Consider the following 23,828-nt stretch of genomic DNA (forward strand, 5'->3'; position numbering starts at 1 on the left):
TTGTTTCACGCAATGCTGATTTATTTAACTTTTACCTGGAATATTAACCCCTATAACTGAGCTGGAGTTTATTTACTGTTAAGGGCACAGCCAAAAAGGAAATTTGAGACATTAGCGCATCAGGTCCACAGGACTTTAATAGCACTTCCCACAGTCAGTGCATTGAAATGGTCTCGCTTCAGTGTGAACCTGCAGGTGTTTCAGCAGGGTGGAAGAATCGCTGAATCCCTTTCCACACTTGGAGCAGGTGAATGGCCTCTCCCCGGTGTGAACTCGCTGGTGTAGCAGCCCTGATGATCGAGTGAATCCCTTCCCACATTCGGTGCAGGTGAACGGCCTCTCTCCAGTGTGAATTCGCTGGTGTACAATGAGTTCAGATGACTGCCTGATCCCAGTTCCACAGTCTGAGCACCTGAACGGTCTCTCATCAGTGTGAGCTCGCTGATGACGCTTTAGGTTGAGGGAACTTTTATAGCACCTCTCACAGTCTACACATTTAAAAGGTCTCTCGTCCGTGTGAACCTGCTGGTGTTTCAACAGAGTGGAAGAATCAGTAAATCCCTTTCCACACGTGGAGCAGGTGAATGGCCTTTCCCTAGTGTGAACCCGCTGGTGTTGCAGCCCTGATGATCGAGTGAATCCCTTCCCACACTCTGGGCAGGTGAATGGCGTCTCCCCACTATGAACTCGCTGGTGTCTCAGCAGGTTGGATGATCAGGTGAATCCCTTCCCAGACTCTGGACAGGTGACCAGTCTCTCCCCAGTGTGACTGGGCGGATGGGCTTCCAGCTCCGACAGGGATCTGAATCCCTGCTCACAGTCCCCACATTTCTCCGCACTGCCAGCATTGCTATTTTCTTGCATGTTAAAAATCCGATGATATTCAGATCCTGATGTGATGTCTGGTTTCAGTTTCCCAACTGCAAATCCTCCCCTTCGCACACCCTGTGAAACGGATTGAAAACAGAAAATAGGGAGTGAGAGGGAACCCACAAAAACACAAAGGCAGGTTGTGAAATTGAGCTGAATGAATCTGGTCATTTGTGGGGCCGGCACTGGGAAAAAGTGACCATGAAAATTGCTGGATTGTCATAAAAATCTACCTGGTCAGGAATTTCCTTCATGGATGGGAACCTACCATCCAGTCTGGGCCTACACAGGATCCTGGCCTCTATACAAATATATGAAATAGGAGCAGGAGTATACCATAAAGCCCATTGAGCTGCTTCAATATTCACTGTGATCATGGCTGATCTTGGTTTAATCTCCAACTTCCCACCATCCTCCCCAAATCTTTTGATTCCCTGAAAAGTTTCTCTATCTCTGGGTTCGAAATTCCCATTTTAATCTTTTTTTTAATAAATGTTTTTTATTGGGTTTTTGAACATAGTATATTTACAGTTATGTACACAGATTGAAATATATATATTTTTTTAAAAAGGAAAAAACTGGTAGGATATTGTACACTGGCACAAGAACAGCAACTCTGTACAGTTCGCAATCTTACGTTTGACAAATAAGTAGGCACCTGATTGTGGGCGGGGGGGGACTGGGAAACTGGGGAGGTGCATATACATTTGGGTGCCGGAGAAACAATTACAGTAGTTCTGTCCAATACAGAGAAGCAATACAAGAATTGATCTGGTGTTGGTGTTTTTGCTTGCTTCTCCTGGACGGTTTTCACTGCCGCTGTTGTTGCGCGTTCACCTCTGTTTCCACCATTCGGCCAGTCTTTCTCCAGTATTCTCTTGCTCTCTGTTACTGTATTTGCTGAGCTTGTTGTCGTTTCCCATGCTCTCCTTCCGGCTTTCATTCCCTCGCCTCCCCCCACCCTCTCTGATTCCCCTCTATTATTCCCTGTCCCTTCACTCTCCTCCCTTCTCCTGTGGTTCACTTTTCTTTTCTCTTAGATTTAGCTGTTTCCCCCCGCCAGGTCTTTCCATCTGCATTTTAATCGTAATCATCTCCTTTAATAGATTCTGCTGATGGCGCACGAGCAGCCCTGACCTCAATTTAAAAATGATCACAAATGTGTTCCAAATGAATACCTGCACCATGAGTAAATTAGCATAGAGTGAATGTGGTGTTTGCGTTGTTCAGTGATTCGCCTGGATAAATGGGGTTTGAGGGATGGCGGGGAGGTAGAGCTGGGTGTTGTCAGTGTGCATGTGAAAACTAACACAGTGCTTTTGGATGATGTTTTAGGGCTGGTTTAGCACAGGGCTAAATAGCTGGCTTTTAAAGCAGACCAAGGCAGGCCAGCAGCACGGTTCAATTCCTGTACCAGCCTCCCCGAACAGGCGCTGGAATGTGGCGACTAGGGGCTTTTCACAGTAACTTCAATTGAAGCCTACTTGTGACAATAAGTGATTTTTATTTCATTTCATGTCACCTCGTGGCAGCTTGTAGAGAAATAGGAGGGGCTAAGGATAGATCCTTCGGAGAAACTGAGTACAAGGACTGTGGAGAGGAAAGGGCGTTTGGAGATGGAGAAGTAGTTTGCAAAGCTGGGAGGGACAAGTGTTTTTTTGGGATGCGTGATGACAGTGGATTTAACACTGAGAGAGACAGTACCAGCAGAGATAGAGAGCTCTTCACTATATCAGCTCACATGGAGAAGTTGGGATGTCAGCGGTTTATGGGAATTATCAATGGAGCAGAAGGGGGGTCTCATGGACAAGGGGAGTTCTGACGGGAGAGAAAATAGAGAAAGATGTAAGTTCAGAACTTCAACAAAAATGGGCTTTAGAGACAGTTTCGTCCGGTAGGTTAGTGGAGGAAAGCAGCAGAGGTAGCTGATCAGATTGTCTCAATCTTAGTGACAAAGAAGCTGTGAGAGCTCCTCACACTTGTTATTGGAGGTGAGGATGGGGGACACGGGGAGAAAGAGACCTTCAAAAGGAACTAACTTGTGTTAGCGATATTAAAAAGACACCACACGCTTTGTTTAACACAAACTGATTTGACTTTATTTTTATTCAGAATTTAATTCTTTGTAACTATTAGAGTTTATGAACATCAGCAGCAACTGACCCCCCAATGAACATGTTCCAGTCCAGGATGTGATTAACAGCGAGCTCCAATCACTGAAGTTACTTGTGAACTTGCTCGTGCATCAGCAGGTTGGATAATTGAGTGAATCCCCTCCCACACTCCGAGCAGGTGAATGGCTTCTCTCCAGTGTGAACTCGCTGGTGTACAGTGAGGTCAGATGATCGCCTGAATCCACTTCCACAGTGAAAGCACCTGAACGGTCTCTCGTCAGTGTGAACATGGTGATGAGATATCAGTTCCCCAGAACTTTTATAACACTTCTCACGGTCTGGACATTTAAATGGTCTCTCCCCAGTGTGAATTCGCTGGTGTCTCAGCAGATTGGAGGAATGAGCAAATCCTTTCCCACACTGCGAACAGGTGAATGGCCTCTCCCCAGCATGAATGTGTTGGTGTGTCTGCAAGTGGTATGAGTGTGTGAATCCCTTCCCGCACTCGAAGCAGGTGAACGGTCTCTCCCCAGTGTGAATGCGCTGATGGATTTTCAACTTGGATGGATAATCGAATCCCTTCCCACAATCCCACTTTTCCCATGGTTTTCCCCCGGTGTGACTGCATTTATGTTTCGAAAGGCCAGATGATCGACTGAAGCCTTGTCCACACACAGAGAACGCGAGTACGGTTTCTCCCCACTGTGAACGGTGCATCTTCCTTCCATCTTCAAACTCCCATGATATTTATGTTACAAACGTTTTGGTGAGTGTAGATCTTGATGTGATGTTTAGTTTGAATTTCCTGACTGAAGTTCCTTCACTTCTAATACTCTGCAAAATGATTCAAAACAGAAAATAGTGAGTGAGAGACAACGCACAAAAACACAAAGACAGGTTGTGAAATTGAGCTGAATGAATCTGGACATTTGTGGGGCCGGCACTGGGAAAAAGTGACCATGAAAACTGCTGGGTTGTCATAAAAAAAAACTGGTTCACCTCTCTGGGAGGAGAGAGGGAGAGTGTGTGTGAGAGAGAGGGTGCGAGAGAGAGGGTGCGAGAGAGAGAGGGTGCGGGAGAGAGGGAGAGACAGAGTGTGTGTGGGACAGAGAGAATTTGGGAAAGAGAGGCAGAGACAGCGAGGGAGTGTATGTATGTGTGTGTGTGAGTGAGTGTGTAAACACAGCGAATGGTAATGACCTGAAACGCAAACACTTGCGTTCAAAGGACGATAATGTTCACTTCCTGATGAATCGAGTGAAGCTGTCACAAAGAACAAAGAACAAGAACAAAGAAATGTACAGCACAGGAACAGGCCCTTCGGCCCTCCAAGCCCGTGCCGACCATGCTGCCCGACTAAACTACAATCTTCTACACTTCCTGGGTCCGTATCCCTCTATTCCCATCCTATTCATGTATTTGTCAAGATGAACCCTTAAATGTCCCGATCGTCCCTGCTTCCACCACCTCCTCCGGTAGCGAGTTCCAGGCACCCACTACCCTCTGCGTAAAAAACTTGCCTCGTACATCTACTCTAAACCTTGCCCCTCTCACCTTAAACCTATGCCCCCTAGTAATTGACCCCTCTACCCTGGGGAAAAGCCTCTGACTATCCACTCTGTCTATGCCCCTCATAAATTTGTATACCTCTATCAGGTCTCCCCTCAACCTCCTTCGTTCCAGTGAGAACAAACCGAGTTTATTCAACCGCTCCTCATAGCTAATGCCCTCCATACCAGGCAACATTCTGGTAAATCTCTTCTGCACCCTCTCTAAAGCCTCCACATCCTTCTGGTAGTGTGGTGACCAGAATTGAACACTATACTCCAAGTGTGGCCTAACTAAGGTTCTAATTGGTCACATTGTGATGTAAGAGTTTGCTCAAGGTTCCGGTCTGTAAATCCTTTTCTAATACCCTGAAAATGAAATTTACAAAAGGTCAACCCTAATGTCAATCCAAAAATGGAATTCAGAAAATAAAATTGTGGTTTGGGTTTGTCGTGTGTAAATTCTCCCTTTCTAACTTCCTGTAAAAGGAGTTTCTCAAATCCATCATTGTGTGGGACGGCACGGTGGCACAGCGATTAACACTGCTGCCTTACAGCACCAGGGACTTGGATTCAATTTTGATCTTTTGGGTCACTGTCTGTGTGGGTCACTGTCTGCCCGTGTTTGCGCAGATTTCTTCGGGGTGCTTCAGTTTCCTCCCACAGTCCAAAGGTGGATTGGCCGTGTTAAATTGCCCCTTATGTCCAAAGATATGTTTGTTAGGTGGGGTTACGGGAACAGGGCGGGGGCTTAGGTAGGGTGGTCTTTCAGAGGATCTGTGCAGACTTGATGGGCTGAATGGCCTCCTTATGCACTGTCGGGATTCTATGACTGCCAGTCTAGGATGGAAATTCCCAACATTCCCTTCTCCTGCTCCCTTATCCAGTATGACTGTTCATGCTCCCCTCTGCACTTAAAATTTTTTTTTTAAGAGTATCCAATTATTTATTTACGTATTTATTTATTTCCAATTAAGGCAATTTATGGAGCAATTACTGATACTGTGCATGCTTTCATCATAGCCCGGCCTCGCCCTCCATTCACTCTGATTTGTTGGAGGACCAGCTGCGCTCGGTTGGTCCTCCAGCCTGCCACTCCTCTTCCTATTGGTCCGGAGCCGCTGTCAATCTCCCGGGCATTGTGACCGTTCCAGATGGTGAGAGCCGCCACAGGCTCAGGCTGATTATCCAATAATTTTTTTAAAATAAAGTTATTAAAAATAACTTTAGAGTACCCAATTCATTTTTTCCAATGAAGGGACAATTTAGCGTGGTCAATCCACCTACCTTGCACATGGGGGTGAAACCCACTCAGACACGGGGACAATTTGCAAACTCCACAGGGACAGTGACCCAGGGCCAAGATTCAAACCCGGGTCCTAAGCGCCGGAGCCCCAGTGGTAACCACTGTACTGCCCTCTCCCCGCTTATACTTTGCCTGGACAAGTTGTCTGCATTCTGAACAATGGGTAACAAGCTCCTCCCACTCATCAAAACGTTGCCCCCGATAAAGATGGCAACCACGCATGCGCCATGGTGCACACTCATTCCAATAAAGATGGCGGCCGTTAATCCAGGCCGAAAATGAGGGGCTGTAGCCCCGCTCGGTACAATCTGGATCCGGTAAACTCTTTTCAGAGTTTAATGACTCACAATGTGCTTACACAGCGTTTCCAACCTTCCCCGCGATCTCAAGCACCCTACATATTGTTAACCGCCTCTTACAAATTATAGATGCAAAATAGAAACAACCGCTCTCCATCGCCATTACTGATACTGCGCATGCTTCAATCACAGCGGGCCCCGCCTCTCTTTCACTCCGTTTGGTTGGATGACCAGCCTCTCTCGGTCGGGCCTCGACTCCCGCCCCTCCACTTCCTATTGGTCCGGAGCCGCTGTCAATCACCCGGTCATTGTGACAGTTCCAGATGGTGACAGCCGCCACAGGCTCAGGCTGACTCGCTGATTGTCCAATAATGTTTTAAAAAATAACTAGACTCCGTGGCCAATCCGCCTACCCTGCACATCTTTGGGTTGTGGGTCAAAACCCACGCAAACACAGGGAGAATGTGCAAACTCCGCATGGGCAGTGACCCAGAGCCAGGATGGGACCTGGGCCCTCAGCACCGTGAGGCAGCAGTGCTAACCACTGTGCCACCGTGCTCCTTGATTCTCCAATAATAACAGTGAGAGTCTCAGTAACAATAATAATGGAGATGGGGCCCAGAGGAGAAACAGCAAAGGATTCATTCACTTTGAGAGCAACTAACACTGTCTGTTCCCATAATAAGTCAGGCTGCAGTTTGTGAGTGAAAACATCATTGGATCAAATGTAATGATGATACAGTAAGTATCAAGAGAACCAAAACTAAATTTGGTTTTCAAATAATAGTGAAGTAGTCATGGTTTCTTGACAACATAATATAATCCGCTTCTGGTGTGTGTTACTCTGTCCCATTAGACAATAACCTTTAAAAAAAAAAAATTTAGAGTACTGAATTCATTTTTTTCCAAGGGGAAATTTAGTGTGGCCAATCCACCTACTCTGCACATCCTCAGGTTGTGGGGGTGAGACACACACAGACTCGGGGAGAATTTACAAACTCCACACGGATAGTGACCCAGGGCCAGGATCGAACCCGGGACCTTGGCACTGTGAGGCAGCAGTGCTACCGTAGCACAGTGGTTAGCACAGTTGCTTCACTGCTCCAGGGTCCCAGGTTCGATTCCCGTCTTGGGTCAATGTCTGTGCGGAGTCTGCACGTTCTGCACGTGCCCACATGGATTTCCTCCGGGAGCTCCAGTTTCCTGCCACATTCCTAAGATGTGCAGGTTTGGTGGATTGGCTGTGCAAAATTGCCCTTAGTGTCCAAAAAGGTTAGATGGTGTTACTGGGTCACCGGGATACGGTGGAGGTGTGGGCTTAGATCGCGTGATCTTTCCATGGGCCTGTGCAGACTCGATGGGCCGAATGGCCTCCTTCTGCACTTTAAATTCTATGATTTATGATCGAGCGTGATGCACGCGGCGGCCACCATGTCGCTCCCTTCATTAGACAATAACCTGCTTTTTATTCCAATTCTGGTGTATGTTACCACTGTAGGTCCTGGGCTGAATGAGTCTGGTACAATAAACAGAGTCTGGTTCCAGTGCCTCTGAGGTCATTTGACCTGCAGGTAAGCTGACATTAATCGAGACAAAAAGGCCCAGTAAATATCCAATTGTAATAGGAGGACAAGGTGTAAGGAAGCAACAATATTTTGAGGTTTCTGTGTTGTGGTGAGTGTCACTGGGAGGTGTGTGATAAAATAGGAATGGAAACATGACAGAGACACGTGTGACCGACTCCACCTGATTGAGAGCTGTTATACCCAAGGGGACAGCAATGAGGACATGGGGAACTCCAAAGATTTCTGATATTCGAGGTACATCTGTTAGAGGAACTGAAAATATTCTGTTCCTTCTTGTGGTTCTCGAGTTACACAGTCACACAGGAAATGTATCCGACAGATCATCAAAACCAAAGTTTTAATCTTCTCTTTGAGACACACTGTGATTGAAAAGGTCAAATGTTAAAACATCAGTTTGAGCAAAATTCATAATGTCACAAAGATGAGTGAACTGTCCAATTAACCCCATTCACCATAACTCTGCCAATTTACCGTCCACAAGAATTTATCCAATTCCCTTTGAAAGTTACTGTGAAATCTGCTTCCTGCAGCGTGTCAGTGTGAATTCTAGATCACATCACATCACTGTGTAAAAACAATTCTCCTCATCACCTCCTTGGGTTGTTGTAAAATATCTTAAATCTCAGTGTCCTCTGGTTACAAACCCTCCTTCTCCCCATCGACACTATCACAAATCCTTCCTCATTTTAAACACCTCTATTAAATCTCCCCTTCACCTTCCCTGATCTCAGAGCGACAATCCCGGTTTCTCCTGCTCTGAGTCACGAGGACTCGAAGCGTTAACTCGGTTTCTCTCAGTACCGATGCTGCCAGAACTGCTGAGTTTTCCAACATTTTCTGTTTTTCTCCCTCTTTTTCCTTCTTCAATCTATCACAAACACTTCATGATTTTGATCACCTCAGTTAAATAGGAATAGGAGTGAAATATAGATGGAGAAAGAAAAACTGATAGAAGAACTGAGAGATTTTAAAAAACAGAAAGGTGAGGTGGCAAGAGATAAAAGCTGAGAAATAGAGGAAACAAGTAACACAGAAAGAATGATATAAAATATAAGGGAGCAGGTTATGCTACAGAGAGCAGAGGGAACTTGTAGAATCCCAAGTTTCTTTACCCGTCAGTCTGGCCTCAATAAAAGTCGAGATGGATTTGCAGGTACAGCATTAGTTATTTTATTTAGCTTGCAAGCGTTCCTCAATTCTCAGGAGCACGAAGCACATTCTGCTCCATGGACTTCTGGAATCAAGTGAGGATATGGAACAAAGGAATCTGTACTGATACATTCAAATGGCATCAAGTTTCACATACACAATGCCCATAGGTCATCCTATATCCCTCCTGACCTGTTAATCTATTCTGATTGGCTCACTTCCAATCCCTTCCTCTGGCCCCTATTACCCAGCATCCTTTTCTCCTGCTTTGGTGGACACACCTCTTCCTGCTTTTCCATGCGGTCTGAAATCCTTTGTCTGTGAACTCACCAGAATTAGACTGGCCTACCTCTACATTACATTAACTAATATCTCTAAAGTAACTATTTTATATCACATTCGTCAAACTCAGTGACTGATCCACAGCCACAGCTGCTTCTGTCCGGGAATGGAGACTCTGAACAGAAATAACCGGCTCATTTGTAAATGTCACCACAATGTGATCTGTGGGACTCTGCCCTGACTCTGTGGACAGATATAGGCCGCACTGACAGATGTTCTCGCCAGATTGTGGACCGCGGATTTATTTTCTGCTCAGAAGTGAGATGTGCGGTTTGGAACCGGCAGCAGAGAAACAGGAAGTTGTGTTACCTGAGAATGAAACAGCAGGCGTCAGTTTCACATTATCACCGTGAACAGTCTTCCTGCCTGTGAGGGTGACCTCACTCTGACAGCATCAAGAACAACCACACAGATTTCTGCCGGTCTCAGCATTACATTCACCTCACTTCCCATTTTAAACATTAAAATATGAGGTTATTTAATTTTTTAACATGTTCTCTGAATTGGAAGATGGACTGAGGATTATCACTGGGAGAAATGAGGGGACATTATAGAAACTTAAATTTTCCTCAAAGAGGGTTATTAGAAAATAGGAGATTAAAAGTGAGTCAGGGCCAATCAGAGAGAAAGTGAGAGGTAGAGAGAGAAAGGATTGAGTCTCCATAAATGAGATGTTCACTCAGAAAGCGGAGAGGTTCAGTGTGATGTTCAACACTCAGGTTGGAAAGACAAAAATCTGCAACAACGTTTCAAACACATTTATTCAGAATAATAAACCTCATCGGCAGATTAAGACTGTCAGAGTGAACATTATTCAGTCCTGTACATAATTAGCAGCATCAATAAGGGTGTATTCTAAACCTTGTGGTTGCTTGTGAACTCGCTGGTGTGTTAACAGGTGGGATGAGTGAGTAAACACTTTTCCACAGACATTACAGTTGAATGGCCGCTCCACAGTGTGAACTCGATGGTGTTTCATAAGATAAAATAAATGAGAAAATCCCTTCCCACATATGGAGCAAGTGAATGGCCTCTCCCCACTGTGAACTCTCTGGTGTGTCAGCAGGTTGGATGCCCGACTGAATCCCTTCCCACACACAGAGCAGGTGAATGACCTCTCCCCAGTGTGAACTCACTGGTGATTCACAAGGTTGGATGAATGAGTGAATCCCTTCCCACACACTGAGCAAGTGAACGGCCTCTCCTCACTGTGAACCTGCTGATGCGTCAGAAGGTTGTATGAACGTGTGAATCCCTTCCCACATTCAGGGCAGGTGAATGGTCTATCCGCTGTATGAAGTTGCTGGTGTATCAGAAGGTTGAATGAATTAATGAATCCTTTTCCACAGTCAGAGCAGGTGAATGGCCTCTCGCCAGTGTGAATTCTCTGGTGGTTCAGTACGGCAGATGGACGGCTGAATCCTTTCCCACACACGAGCAGGTGAATGGTCTCTCCGCAGTGTGAGCATATTGGTGTGTTCGTAAATCCTTTTCGTTTTTAAAGCTTTTCTCACAGTCAGGACAATAAAAAATGTGTTATCAGAGTGAACAAGTTGATGTATCTGCAGATGGGATAACTGAATGAATCCTTTCCCACACAGGGAGCAGGTGAACGGTCTCTCCCCAGTGCGAATACGTTGATGTGTCAGCAGATCATTTTTACATTTCAAACTCTTCTCACAGTCAGGATATGTAAATGGCCTCTTATAAGTGTGAACAAGTTGATGAGTCACAATGTGGAATGACCGAGTGAATCCCTTCCCACACACAGGGCAGGTGAATGGCCTCCCTTAGTGTGAACTCGCTGGTGTGTCAGAAGGTTGTATGAATGGGTGAATCCCTTCCCACAAATGGAGCAGATAAACGGTCTCTCCCCAGTGTGACTGCGACAATGAACTTCCAGTTGTGATGGGTAACTGAATCCCTTCCTACAGTCCGCACATTTCCACAGTTTCTCCATGGTGAGGGGTCTTTAGGTCTCTCCCGGTTGAAGCTTTGTCCACACACAAACAAGTATTTAATTTTTCCCTGCAGTGAATGATGTGATACTTTTTTTGAGGCTGTGTAACTGGTTAAAACTCTCTCCACAGTCAGTGGACTGGAAAACTCTCATTGGGGGTGGGTCTCGGTGCTTTTGCAGTCACACTGTTGAAACAGAACAAACACTTCTCCTTCCAAATTCAAAGACTGAAGATATTGAGCTCTTAATGAATTGAGTGACTGTCAGATTTCGAGGTGATGTTTGGTTTGAATTTTCTGTCGGCCAATCCTCCACTTCCAATATCCTGTAAAAGGAATTTATAAAAGTCATCACTGTCAATCCAGGTCAGAAATTCTGAACAGACAATTCTAGTTTGTCTGGAACATTTTTCCCTCTTGTTCCCCCCAAGCTGTAAATGTCCCACACACACTCCCTCCTCCCTGGGCTGAAATGCAAATCCATCTCACCATCTGCAGCATTTCTTTCCTCCACTCCCAGTTTTCTCCCTCCCTCTCCTCTGCCTGGGTCCAGTTCTCCAGCTCCTGTCTGCAGACTGACAATAAAATCAATGGGTCTTATTGGGGGGTTTGGGTTCTCACCATTGTCCCCGCTCCCGGCGGCTCTCATTCAGCCTCTGGGAGCCGCACTCACTCTCACTGCGGCTGCGCTCAGCCCGGAGCAGCAACGCGCATTCTCCACACGGGGAGGGGGGAGGGGGGGGGGCGGAACTTCCGGGTACGGGACATTCTGGCGCATGCGCGTTCTGGCTCCTGTGACGAAGATAGGGCGTATTCATCCGCGCCTGGCATTCCGGGTAGCCTTATCCGCCATTATTTCATTACGTTCCTCAGGGTGAGAAATTGGTTCCGGCACTTTTGATACAATTCGGTGTTTGTACCGAATGGGGCGGCCGCATCGGCGTTTTTCTCTCTGATCGGCCCCTGTTAATGGCTGTCATGTGTTTCGGGGGCGATATGCAGCAGAGCGCCTGCGTGGCCGCCATCTTGTTCGCCGGCCATGTGCATCAGGATGCATGCGCGGGCATCCAGGAACGGGAAGCCGGAAGAGAGAATCTTGTGAATTTCTCTCCTGGACTGAGAGTGAAATTCCTTTGGAAACGTCTTAAGAAAGAGGAGGATTTACTCACGGGAACTTCAAACCAAACATCACATCATCATCTGACAGAGTCACTCGATTCATCAGGACCTGAATATCATTGGAAGTTAAAATGGTTTGTCTGTTCTGCCTGGACAATGATTTCAGATATCAGAATGACTGAAAGTTTTAATGAATTTTCCAGGTTAACTTTGAGACTAATTACACCAATCACATTGGTGAAGCTAAAGAATTTGCTGTTGTATTATTATGTATGAGGGCAAATTAACTCGTGTGTTTAAATAATTATATTAACATAAAGTCCAAACATGTGCTAAAGTTCCCCTTAGTGTCAAAAAGTTAGGTGAGGTTATCATAGAATCATAGAGTGCAGAAGGATGCCATTCGGCCCATTGAGTCTGCACCAGCCCTGGCAAAGCGCACCCTGCTTAAGGCCACACCTCCACCCTACTCTCTTAACTCCACTTCACCTTTTTGGACACTGAGGGCAATTTAGCACAGCTAATCCATCTAACCTGCGCATCTTTGGATTGTGGGAGAAAACCGGAGCACCCGGAGGAAACCCACGCAGACACGGGGAGAATGTGCAGACTCTGCACAGGTGGTGACCAAGCCAGGAACCAAACCTCAGATCCTGGAGCTGTGATGCAACAGTGCTAACCATTGTGCTACTTTATCACCATGTGGTGATTCGGGGAATTTCACAGTAACTTCATTGCAGTGTTAATGAAAGCCTACTTTTGGCAATAATGAAGAATATCAACCTTTGAATACGGATGGAGAAATGTTTGTTTGTTAGGCTGCAGTTTCGAAGGATAAGAGGCGAATAGATTGAAACATATGATCCTCAGGAGTCTTGACAGGGTGGATGTGGAGAGGATGTTTCTTGAGGGAGAATCTGGAACCCGTCAATCACTGTTTAAAAATAAGGATGGCACGATGCACAGTGGTTAGCACAGTTGCTTCACAGTGCCAGGGTCCCAGGTTCTATTCTCGGCTTGGGTCACTGTCTGTGCAGAGTCTACGCGTTCCCCCCATGTCTACGTGGGTTTCCTCCGGGTGTACTGGTTTCCTCCTACAAGTCGCGAAAGACTTGCTGTTCGATAAATTGGATATTCTGAATTCTCCCTCAGTGTGCCCGAACAGGAGCCGGAGTGTGGCGATTAGGCGCTTTTCACAGTAACTTCATTGCAGTGTTAATGGAAGCCTACTTGTGACAATAATAAAGATGATCATTATTATTATCAGGAGTCGCCCATTTAAAAGCGATGATGGGCTGATAGGTTATCGGGGTGGTTGGGATGCAGATTTGGGCAGCACGGTAGCACAGTGGTTAGCGCAGTTGCTTCACAGCACCAGGGTCCCAGGTTCGATTCCCGGCTTGGGTCACTGTCTGTGCGGAATCTGCACGTTCTCTCTGTGTCTGTGTGTGTTTCCTCCGGGTGCTCTGGTTTCCTCCCACAGTCCAAAGATGTGCAGGTTAGATGGATTGGCCATGATAAATTGCCCTTCGTGTCCAGAAAGGTTAGGTGGGGTTACGGGGATAGGATGGAGGCGTGGGCGTAGGTAGGAGAGCCGGCGCAGACTCAATGGGCCGAATGGCTTCCTTCTGCAGTGTAAATTCTATGATTTCAGGTTACTCAAATCAGCCATGATCTTATTGAGGGTCGAGGAGCTGAATGGCCGACTCCTGCTCCTTGTTTGTATTTTGTAAAACCATTCTGGTTTTGTTAAGAATGTTCCCTTCCCTTCTGTTATGACTTTGTTGCAGAAGGAGGCCATTCAGCCCATCGAGTCTGCACTGGCCCATGCCTCCGCCCTATCCCCGGAACCTGACCTAACCTTTTGGACACTAAGGGGCAATTTAACACGTCCAATCCACCTCATCTGCACATCTTTGGACTGTGGGAGGAAACCGGAGCACCCAGAGGAAATGTACACAGACACGGGAAGAAAGTGCAAATTCCACACAGACAGTATCCTGAGGCTGAAATCGAACCCGGGTCCCTGGAGCTGTGAGGCAGCACTGCTAACCATTGTGCCACCGTTTGATTGGGTCACATATTTGAAAGAAGAGAGAGGGGAAAAACTAGAATTATCTGTTCTGAATTTCTATCCTGGACTGATATTAACACTGGTAACTCCTTTTACAGGGGACCAGAAGGACATGATTTTCAGACGGAAATATGTCTCATTGAGGTCTGTCAAAGCCACTGAACTCATCAGGACAGAAATATTACCGGCCTTTGGGTGTGGAAGGAGAAATGTTTGTCTCTGGACACACACACACCCAAGTGAGAGTGTTCCAGCAATTACACAGCCTGAAAAAAACATTGCAACATTCACAGCGAGTAAAAACCGTTCTGTGTTGGAAGAGGCTTCAGCTGATCATCCAACCTGGATAGAGACACAAGGGCGCGAACACCATGGAGAAACCGTGGAAATGTGGAGACTGTGGAAAGGGATTCAATTACCAGTCATGGCTGAAATACCATCGACACACTCACATTGTGGAGAGACCATTTCCCTGCTCAATGTGCGGGAAGGGATTCACTCGGTCATCCGACCTTCTGAGACACCAACAAACTCACACTGAGAAGCTGTTCACCTGTTCCACATGTGGGAAGGGATTCATTAATTAATCTGATCTTCGAACACACCATTGAGTTCACACTGGGGAAAGGCCGTATACCTGCTCAAAGTGTGGGAAGGAATTCATTCAGTCAGCCCACCTGCTGACACACCAGCGAGTTCACACTGGGGAGAGGCCGTTCACCTGCTTTCTGTGTAGGAAGGGATTCTCGCGGTCACCCCATCTCACTGCACACCAACTGGTTCACACAGATCAGAGACCTTTTACATGTTCTGAATGTGAGAAAAGCTTTAAAAGCAGGTACCAGATACTGACTCACCAACGTACTCACACTGGGGAGAGGCCGTACACCTGTTCAGAGTGTGGGAAGGGATTCATTCATTCATCTGACTTTCTGATACACCAGCGAATTCACACTGGGGAGAGACCGTTCGACTGCTCTGTGTGGTAAGAAATTCTCTTGGTTATCCCACCTCACTGAACATCAAGTGGTTCACACTAATCAGAGACCTTTCAAATGTTCTGACTGCGAGAAGAGTTTCAAAAGCAGACGAGCGGTACTGACACACCAAAGTACACACATTCTGGGAGACCTTTCACCTGCTCCGAATGTGGGAAAGGATTCACTCAGACATCCCACCTCCTGCGGTAAGATTGAGAAGGCAGGGCTTTCATCAATAACCTCAGCCAATACAAGAATTGACGATGCCCTGTTGACCTTGCTCTGCATCAAGAACCAGCTGTCCAACCCACTGAGCTAAACCGGACTCCAAAACGCTGAAGTCCGAGCCAGCCAGGAGTCGAACCTGGAATCTCCTGATTCATAGTCAGAAGCGTTATCCATTGTGCCACTGGCCCACCTTCATGGCTTTTGCTAGTTCTCTTTCACAATGACCGTTTACGAGATTGAGGTAATATTCAGCAAAGGACTAAACTAGAAGTATGAGATGTTTGCGCTCTTTGTGCTAATTCACCCTCGATCCTGTTGCTAAATGTTTATTAGGGGCAGCACGGTAGCACAAGTGATTAGCACTGTGGCTTCACAGCGCCAGGGTCCCAGGTTCGATTCCCCGCTGGGTCACTGTCTGTGCGGAGTTTGCACGTTCTCCCCGTGTCCGCGTGGGTTTCCTCCGGGTGCTCCGGTTTCCTCCCACAGTCCAAAGACGTGCAGGTTAGGTGGATTGGCCATGCTAAATTACCCGTAGTGTCCATAAGGGTTGGGAGGGGTTATTGGGTTGCGGGGATAAGGTGGAAGTGAGGGATTAATGTGGGTCGGTGCAGACTCGATGGGCCGAATGGCCTCCTTCTGCACTGTATGTTCTATGTAATTCTATGTAATCTATGTTTCTGCCCGGTTTCGAACCGGGGACCTTTCGCATGTAAGGCGAATGTGATAACCACTACACTACAGAAACAGCTGTCAATGCAGAAGCCACCGGACCTGTGCCACGTTCACTGAACTGCCTTGCTGCAGCTTCTCATGGTTCGGCTGAGAGGCCATGTCACTGATTACAAGAAGGCAACGGTTTATTTAAAACAAATGTCTCAACTTATAAGACCATAAGAAATAGTACTTATGTTCAACTTTAGTATTTGTTCAGCAAATATTTAACAGAACAATGTTTTCTCTTCAATTTTAATGCATCACTCTTGTCTTCCTACAGAAACATTCAACCAACTTTACTCAATATTTGTTTTGTTATTCAATGTTTAACATCAGTATATTTACTTATTATATATGTCTTCATTTTTAATTGAATAACTCTGAAATATACAACATCGAATTGCAAACACGACTGACCAACAAAAGAAAGCTTTTCACTGGGTAATACAAATCCCATGGTGCTTTGTTGAGATTGACCACAGTCAGCTTTTAAACAAAGTCAAATATCGTTAAATGCAAGTGAATTGAGAATTACGCGTTGCGTATATTTGACCCTCTGTGTTTTGTTGCAAAATATCTGGGGCCTAAATACTGTTCATGTATAAGAAAGGAGGGGTGACAGCAAATCCGCACTGAGCCTGGATTTCCTCATCTACCTGAGAGGCTTATCCTATTTCTCCATCATGAAGACACATTTTTTCAAAAAGGTGATTCAGTTAAATCTCTGGCATTTCCTCTAATTCAGTTACATATCGTCTATGTCTGTCCTTTTGATTACACATTACTATTAGACATCCTTCAATCTGGCCTGTTGCATTTGCTGCTTGCAATGCAGTCTACTCTACATTGGAGAGACTAAATGTCGGTTGGGTGACCGTTTTGCAAAACACCTTCGCTCCATCCACAAGCTGGACCCAGACCCTCCTGTCACTTGCTATTTAAACTCACTGTCCTGCTCTCATGTCCACATGTCCGACCTTGGCCTGCTGCAATGTTCCCCTGAAGTCCAGCCCAAAGCCGAGGAACAGCCCCTCATCCTCCGATTAGACATGTTACAGCCTTGCGGACTTAGCTTTGAGTTGAACAACTTCAGACTGAACTCTATCCTCCACCTTCACCACATGTTCATTTCTATCAACTGATTTTCAGTTCTTGCATTAATCTGTTTTCCCCTCACCATTGCCCCCCCTTCCCCCCAGCTCATTGCACTTGAGCAATTCTGTTCCTAATTGTCTTTTGACTCACCGCTTACTTTGTTCTGCCATTAATATATCCTAATATCTTAATGCGCCACCATCAGCACCTTTCTGAGCCTTGATTACACTCATTCACATTCCCTTTTTCTTTCTGCTCAATCATTTTTTGTCATTCTCCACCTATTGCTGCCCAATACTCCTCCCCACCCACAACTGTCTAAATCTGACCCCATTTCCAGTTCTCCAGCTTTGACAAAGAGTCACCCAGACTCGAAACATCAGCTGCCATCTCTCTCCACAGAGGCTGTCAGACCTGCTGAGATTGTCCAGTATTTTCTGTTTTTGTTTCAGAATGAAGCATCCGCAGTAAGTTGCATTTATCGTACATTTAGACATGTTTGAGATGGTGATTAAATACGTTCATCTGCATTTGTAAACCCATTAAATTCTGTTGTGGATGAACAAACTGCTAATATGTGAACTGTGACAAAATAGGAAAACCTTTTTCTTCTCCTTGCGTCTTGAAAGTTCAGTGCTTCAGTCTTTGCTAAATGAATTTTTGTGGCTGAAGTGAGACTAAATCTCATATTCATGTAATATACGAGATTCAGGTGAAATTCAGTAACAAACTTTTCTCATACTATATGAGAATAATTTAATGTTTCTGCCGGGTTTTGAACCGGGGACTTTTCACGTGTGAGGCGAATGTGATAACTGCTACTCTACAGAAACGGCTGGCTGTACAACAGCCAAAGGCCCTGTGCAACATTCAGCTGCACTGTCTTGCTGCAGCTTCTCATGGTTAGGCTGAGAGGCCATGTCACTTCTTCCAAGAAGACAGCTGTTTCTTCAAAACAGAGGTCTCAATTTACACGGCGATAAGCTTGTATTGAATTTAGCATTTGTTAAGCAAATATCTAATGGATCAATGTTTTCTGTTCAATCATTAATGCATCATTCTTATCTTCCTGCAGAAATTTCCACCATCTTTGTTTCATTATTCAATGCTTAATATCAGTATATTTATTTGTTACATATGACTTCATTTCAAATTGAATAACTCGAGTCTTCACTCTGAACTTTACACCATTGAATTGCAAACATGGCTGACCAAAAAAAGAAAGCGTGTCACTGGGTAATACAAATCCCATGAATCTGTGTTCAGTCTGACCACAGTCAGCTTTTGAACAAAGTCAAATATCATTAAATGGAAGTGAATTGAGAATTATGTGTTGCTTATATTTGACCCCTCTGTGTTTTGGTGTGAAACATTCTGCAGCCTAAATACCGTTCATGTATAAGAAAGGAGGTGACACCAAATCCGCACTGAGCCTGGATTTCCCCATCTCCCCGAGTGGCTTTTCCTGTTTCTCCATCATGAAGACACATTTTTTCAAAAAGGTGATTCAGTTAAATCTCTGTCATTTCCTCCAATTCAGTTACAGTATCGTTAGTGTCTGTCTATATGAGCACACATATATGAGCACACATTAGGTATGTTTCAGACGGTGATTAAAATCTTAATCTATGTCTACAAAGCCATTAAAATCTTTTATGAACTGAGCAAACTGCCAAGATCCGCACTTTGTTTTTTCATGTATGGAACAATCTGTCTAGACTGTACGCAGAACAATACTTTTCACTGTACTCGGTACACGTGACAATAAATCAATTCCAATCAAAGAGACAGTTTCTTACTAATCTTCAGATTGAACAGTGAGCCTTCTTAAAAATTATTCATTCATGGGAGGTGGGCGTCACTGGCTGGGCCAGCATTTACTGCTCATTCCAATTGCCCTTGAACTGCGTGTCTTGTGACGCTATTTCAGAGGGCACTTACAGAGGGCAGCACGTAGCACACTGGTTAGCACTGTTGCTTCACAGTGCCATGGCCCCAGGTTTGATTCCGGTCACTGTCTGTGCGGAGTCTGCACGTGCTCCCCATGTCTGCGTGTTTCCCCAGGGTGCTCCGGTTTCCTTTCACAAGTACCGAAAACATGTGTTGTTAGATAATCTGGACATTTTGAATTCTCCCTCTGTGTACCCACAGGCGCCGGAATATGGTGACTAGGGACTTTTCACAGTAACTTCATTGCAATGTTAATGTAAGCCTACTTGTGACAAAGATTATTAAAAAAGGTAAACCACAACATTGCTGTAGATCTGGAGCCACGTGGAGGCAGTAAGAATACAATTACCCCACTGCCCAGCCCACATCCATGGCAGAATCTGGGGCGCGATTCTCCGCTCCCGCGTCGGTTGGGAGAATTGCCTGGGTCGCAAAATTTTCCCGCGATGCCGGTCCGACGCCCTCCCGCGATTCACGGAAGCGGCCAGATCGGCACAATCACGTTTTGCGCGGCACGGTACAGTGAATCGCCCGAGACAGCCAAAATGGCGATTCACCGGTACCCCTGCGATTCTCCGGCCCGGATGGGCCAAGCGGCCTGCCCAAAACGGCGGGTTCCCCCCGGCGCCGTCCACACCTGGTCGCTGCCGGCGGGAACGCTGGGGGGGCGGCCTGCGGGGGGAACCTGCACCGGGGGGGGGGGCCTCAAATGGGGTCTGGTCCGCGATCGGTGCCCACCGATCGTCGGGCCGGCCTCTCTGAAGGAGGACCTCCTTCCTTCCGCAGCCCCGCAAGATCCGTCAGACATCTTCTTGCAGGGCGGACCCGGAGAGGACGGCAACCACGCATGTGCGGGTGACGCCAGTTATGCGGCGCCGCCTTTACGTGGCGCCAAGGCCTGGCGTGCATAAATGACGCGGCGTCTCTCCTAGCCCATTATCGGGCCCTGAATCGGTCGGGATAGGAGCCGTTTCGCGCCGTCGTGAACCTCAACGGCGTTCACACTCTGCCTCCATTTTGGAAAATCACGCCAAGGTGTCTTGTGTTGTGTTCTGTGATCTTGTCTTAGAACATAGAAAAATACAGCACAGAACAGGCCCTTCGGCCCACAATGTTGTGCCAAACCTTTGACCTAGATTAATCATAGATTATCATAGAACTCTCCTTACTTGAATCATAGAATTTATAGGGCAGAAGGAGGCCACCCGGCCCATCGAGTCTGCACCGGCTCCTGGAAAGAGCACCCTACCGAAGGTCAACACCGCCACCCTATCCCCACAACCCAGCAACCCCACCCAACACTAAGGGCAATTTTGGACACTAAGGGCAATTTTGGACACTAAGGACAATTTATCATGGCCAATCCACTAACCTGCACATCTTTGGACTGTGGGAGGAAACCGGACGAAACCCACGCAGACACAGGGAGAACGTGCAGACTCCGCACAGACAGTGACCCAAGCCAGAATCGAACCTGGGACCCTGGAGCTGTGAAGCAATTGTGCTATCCACAATGCTACCGTGCCCCTAAGAACAAACTAAGAACACTATATCATTCTACCGTAATCCATGTACCTATCCAATAGCTGCTTGAAGGTCCCTAATGTTTCCGACTCAACTACTTCCACAGGCAGTGCACTCCATGCTCCCACTACTCTCTGGGTAAAGAACCTACCTCTGACATCCCCCCCTATATCATCCACCATTCACTTTAAATTTATGTCCCCTTGTAATGGTTTGTTCCACCCGGGGAAAAAGTCTCTGACTGTCTACTCTATCTATTCCCCTGATCATCTTATAAACCTCTCTCAAGTCACCCCTCATCCTTCTCCGTTCTAATGAGAAAAGGCCTACCACCCTCAACATTTCCTCGTAAGACCTACTCTCCATTCCAGGCAACATCCTGGTAAATCTCCTTTGCACCTTTTCCAAAGCTTCCACGTCCTTCCTAAAATGAGGCGACCAGAACTGTACACCGTATTCCAAATGTGGCCGTACCAAAGTTTTGTACAGCTGCATCATCACCTCACGGCTCTTAAATTCAATCCCTCTGTTAATTAACGCAAGCACACCATAGGCCTTCTTCACAGCTCTATCCACTTGAGTGGCAACTTTCAAAGATGTATGAACATAGACCCCACGATCTCTCTGCTCCTCCACATTGCCAAGAACTCTACCGATAACCCTGTATTCCGCATTCATATTTGTCCTTCCAAAATGGACACCCTCACACTTTTCAGGGTTAAACTCCATCTGCCACTTCTCAGCCCAGCTCTGCATCCTATCTATGTCTCTTTGCAGCCGACAACAGCCCTCCTCACTATCCACAACTCCACCAATCTTCGTATCGTCTGCAAATTTACTGACCCACCCTTCAACTCCCTCATCCAAGTCATTAATGAAAATCACAAACAGCAGAGGACCCAGAACTGGTCCCTGCGGTACGCCACTGGTAACTGGGCTCCAGGCTGAATATTTGCCATCCACCACCACTCTCTGACTTCTATCGGTTAGCCAGTTCATTATCCAACTGGCCAAATTTCCCACTATCCCATGCCTCCTTACTTTCAGCATAAGCCTACCATGGGGAACCTTATCAAATGCGTTACTAAAATACATGTATACTACATCCACTGCTTTACCTTCATCCACATGCTTGGGCACCTCCTCAAAGAATTCAATAAGACTTGTAAGTCAAGACCTACCCCTCACAAATCCGTGCTGACTATCCCTAATCAAGCAGTGTCTTTCCAGATGCTCAGAAATCCTATCCTTCAGTACCCTTTTCATTACTTTGCCTACCACCGAAGTAAGATTAACTGGCCTGTAATTCACAGGGTTAACCCTAGTCCCTTTTTTGAACAGGGGCACGACATTCGCCACTCTCCAATCCCCTGGTACCACCCCTGTTGACAGTGAGGACAGAAAGATTATTGCCAATGGCTCTGCAATTTCATCTCTTGCTTCCCATAGAATCCTTGGATATATCCCGTTAGGCCCGGGGACTTGTCTATTCTCAAGTTTTTCAAAATGCCCAACACATCTTCCTTCCGAACAAGTATTTCCTCGAGCTTACCAGTCTGTTTCACACTGTCCTCTCCAACAATATGGCCCCTCTCATTTGTAAATACAGAAGAAATGTACTCGTTCAAGACGTCTCCTATCGCTTCAGACTCAATACACAATCTCCCGCTACTGTCCTTGATCGGACCTATCCTCGCTCTAGTCATTCTCATATTTCTCACATATGTGTAAAAGGCCTTGGGGTTATCCTTGATCCTACCCGCCAAAGATTGTTCATGCCCTCTCTTAGCTCTCCTAAGCCCTTTCTTCAGTTCCCTCCTGGCTATCTTGTATCCCTTCAGCGCCCTGTCTAAACCTTGTTTCCTCAGCCTTACTTAAGTCTCCTTCTTCCTCTTAACAAGACATTCAACCTCTCTTGTCAAAGCATGGTTCCCTCACTCGACCATCTCTTCCCTGCCTGACAGGGACATACATATCAAGGACACATAGTACCTGTTCCTTGAATAAGTTCCACATTTCACTTGTGTCCTTCCCTGACAACCTATGTTCCCAACTTATGCACTTCAATTCTTGTCTGACAACATCGTATTTACCCTTCCCCCAATTGTAAACCTTGCCCTGTTGCACGCACCTATCCCTCTCCATTACTAAAGTGAAAGACACAGAATTGTGGTCACTATCTCCAAAATGCTCCCCCACTAACAAATCTATCACTTGCCCTGGTTCATTACTAAGTACCAAATCCAATATGGCCTCCCCTCTGGTCGGACAATCTACATACTGTGTTAGAAAAGCTTCCTGGACACACTGCTCAAACACCACTCCATCCAAACTATTTGATCTAAAGAGTTTCCACTCAATGTTTGGGAAGTTGAAGTCACCCATGACTACTACCCTGTGACTTCTGGACCTTTCTAAAATCTGTTTCCCAATCTGTTCCTCCACATCTCTGCTACTATTGGGGGGGGCTGTAGAAAACTCCCTAACAAGGTGACTGCTCCTTTCCTGTTTCTGACTTCAACCCATACTACCTCAGTAGGCAGATACTCCTCGAACTGCCTTTCTGCAGCTGTTACACTATCTCTAATTAACAATGCCACCCCCCACCCCCCATCTCTTTTACCACCCTCCCTAATCTTATTGAAACATCTATAACCAGGGACCTCCAACAACCATTTCTGCCCCTCTTCTATCCAAGTTTCCGTGATGGCCACCACATCGTAGTCCCAAGTACCGATCCATGCCTGAAGTTCACCCACCTTATTCCTGATGCTTCTTGCGTGGAAGTATACACACGTCAACCCATCTCCGTGCCTGCAAGTACTCTCCTTTGTCAGTGTTCCCTTCCCCACTGCCTCACTACACCCTTTGGCGTCCTGATTATCGGCTACCTTAGTTGCTGGACTACAAACCCGGTTCCCATTTGTAGCCACGTAAAATGGCTGATTCCCGATTAGAATGGTCAAACCCCG

General features: G+C 46.3%; 3 long non-coding RNA genes and 2 other non-coding genes across 5 annotated transcripts; 1 reads left to right on the plus strand and 4 right to left on the minus strand.

Annotated features, from left to right (window-relative positions):
• Positions 1 to 2,942: 2,942 nt before the first annotated feature.
• On the minus strand, positions 2,943 to 6,389 carry LOC140419426 (uncharacterized). Its single transcript, XR_011945778.1, has 2 exons — positions 6,185 to 6,389; positions 2,943 to 3,818 (listed from the first exon to the last, which is right to left on the minus strand). It is a non-coding gene; the product is annotated as an uncharacterized lncRNA (long non-coding RNA).
• Positions 6,390 to 6,802: 413 nt separating this feature from the next.
• On the plus strand, positions 6,803 to 19,166 carry LOC140419432 (uncharacterized). The gene is made up of 2 exons (XR_011945786.1): positions 6,803 to 6,877; positions 14,464 to 19,166. It is a non-coding gene; the product is annotated as an uncharacterized lncRNA (long non-coding RNA).
• Positions 9,957 to 11,887, minus strand: LOC140419431 (uncharacterized). The gene is made up of 2 exons (XR_011945785.1): positions 11,662 to 11,887; positions 9,957 to 11,498 (listed from the first exon to the last, which is right to left on the minus strand). It is a non-coding gene; the product is annotated as an uncharacterized lncRNA (long non-coding RNA).
• Positions 15,689 to 15,761, minus strand: trnah-aug (transfer RNA histidin (anticodon AUG)). Its single transcript has one exon. It is a non-coding gene; the product is annotated as a tRNA-His (tRNA).
• trnav-uac (transfer RNA valine (anticodon UAC)) lies at positions 16,246 to 16,318 on the minus strand. The gene has a single exon. It is a non-coding gene; the product is annotated as a tRNA-Val (tRNA).
• Positions 19,167 to 23,828: the final 4,662 nt, after the last annotated feature.

This window comes from Scyliorhinus torazame, chromosome 5 (genome assembly GCF_047496885.1).
Source record: "Scyliorhinus torazame isolate Kashiwa2021f chromosome 5, sScyTor2.1, whole genome shotgun sequence".
NCBI classification, from domain to species: domain Eukaryota; kingdom Metazoa; phylum Chordata; class Chondrichthyes; order Carcharhiniformes; family Scyliorhinidae; genus Scyliorhinus; species Scyliorhinus torazame.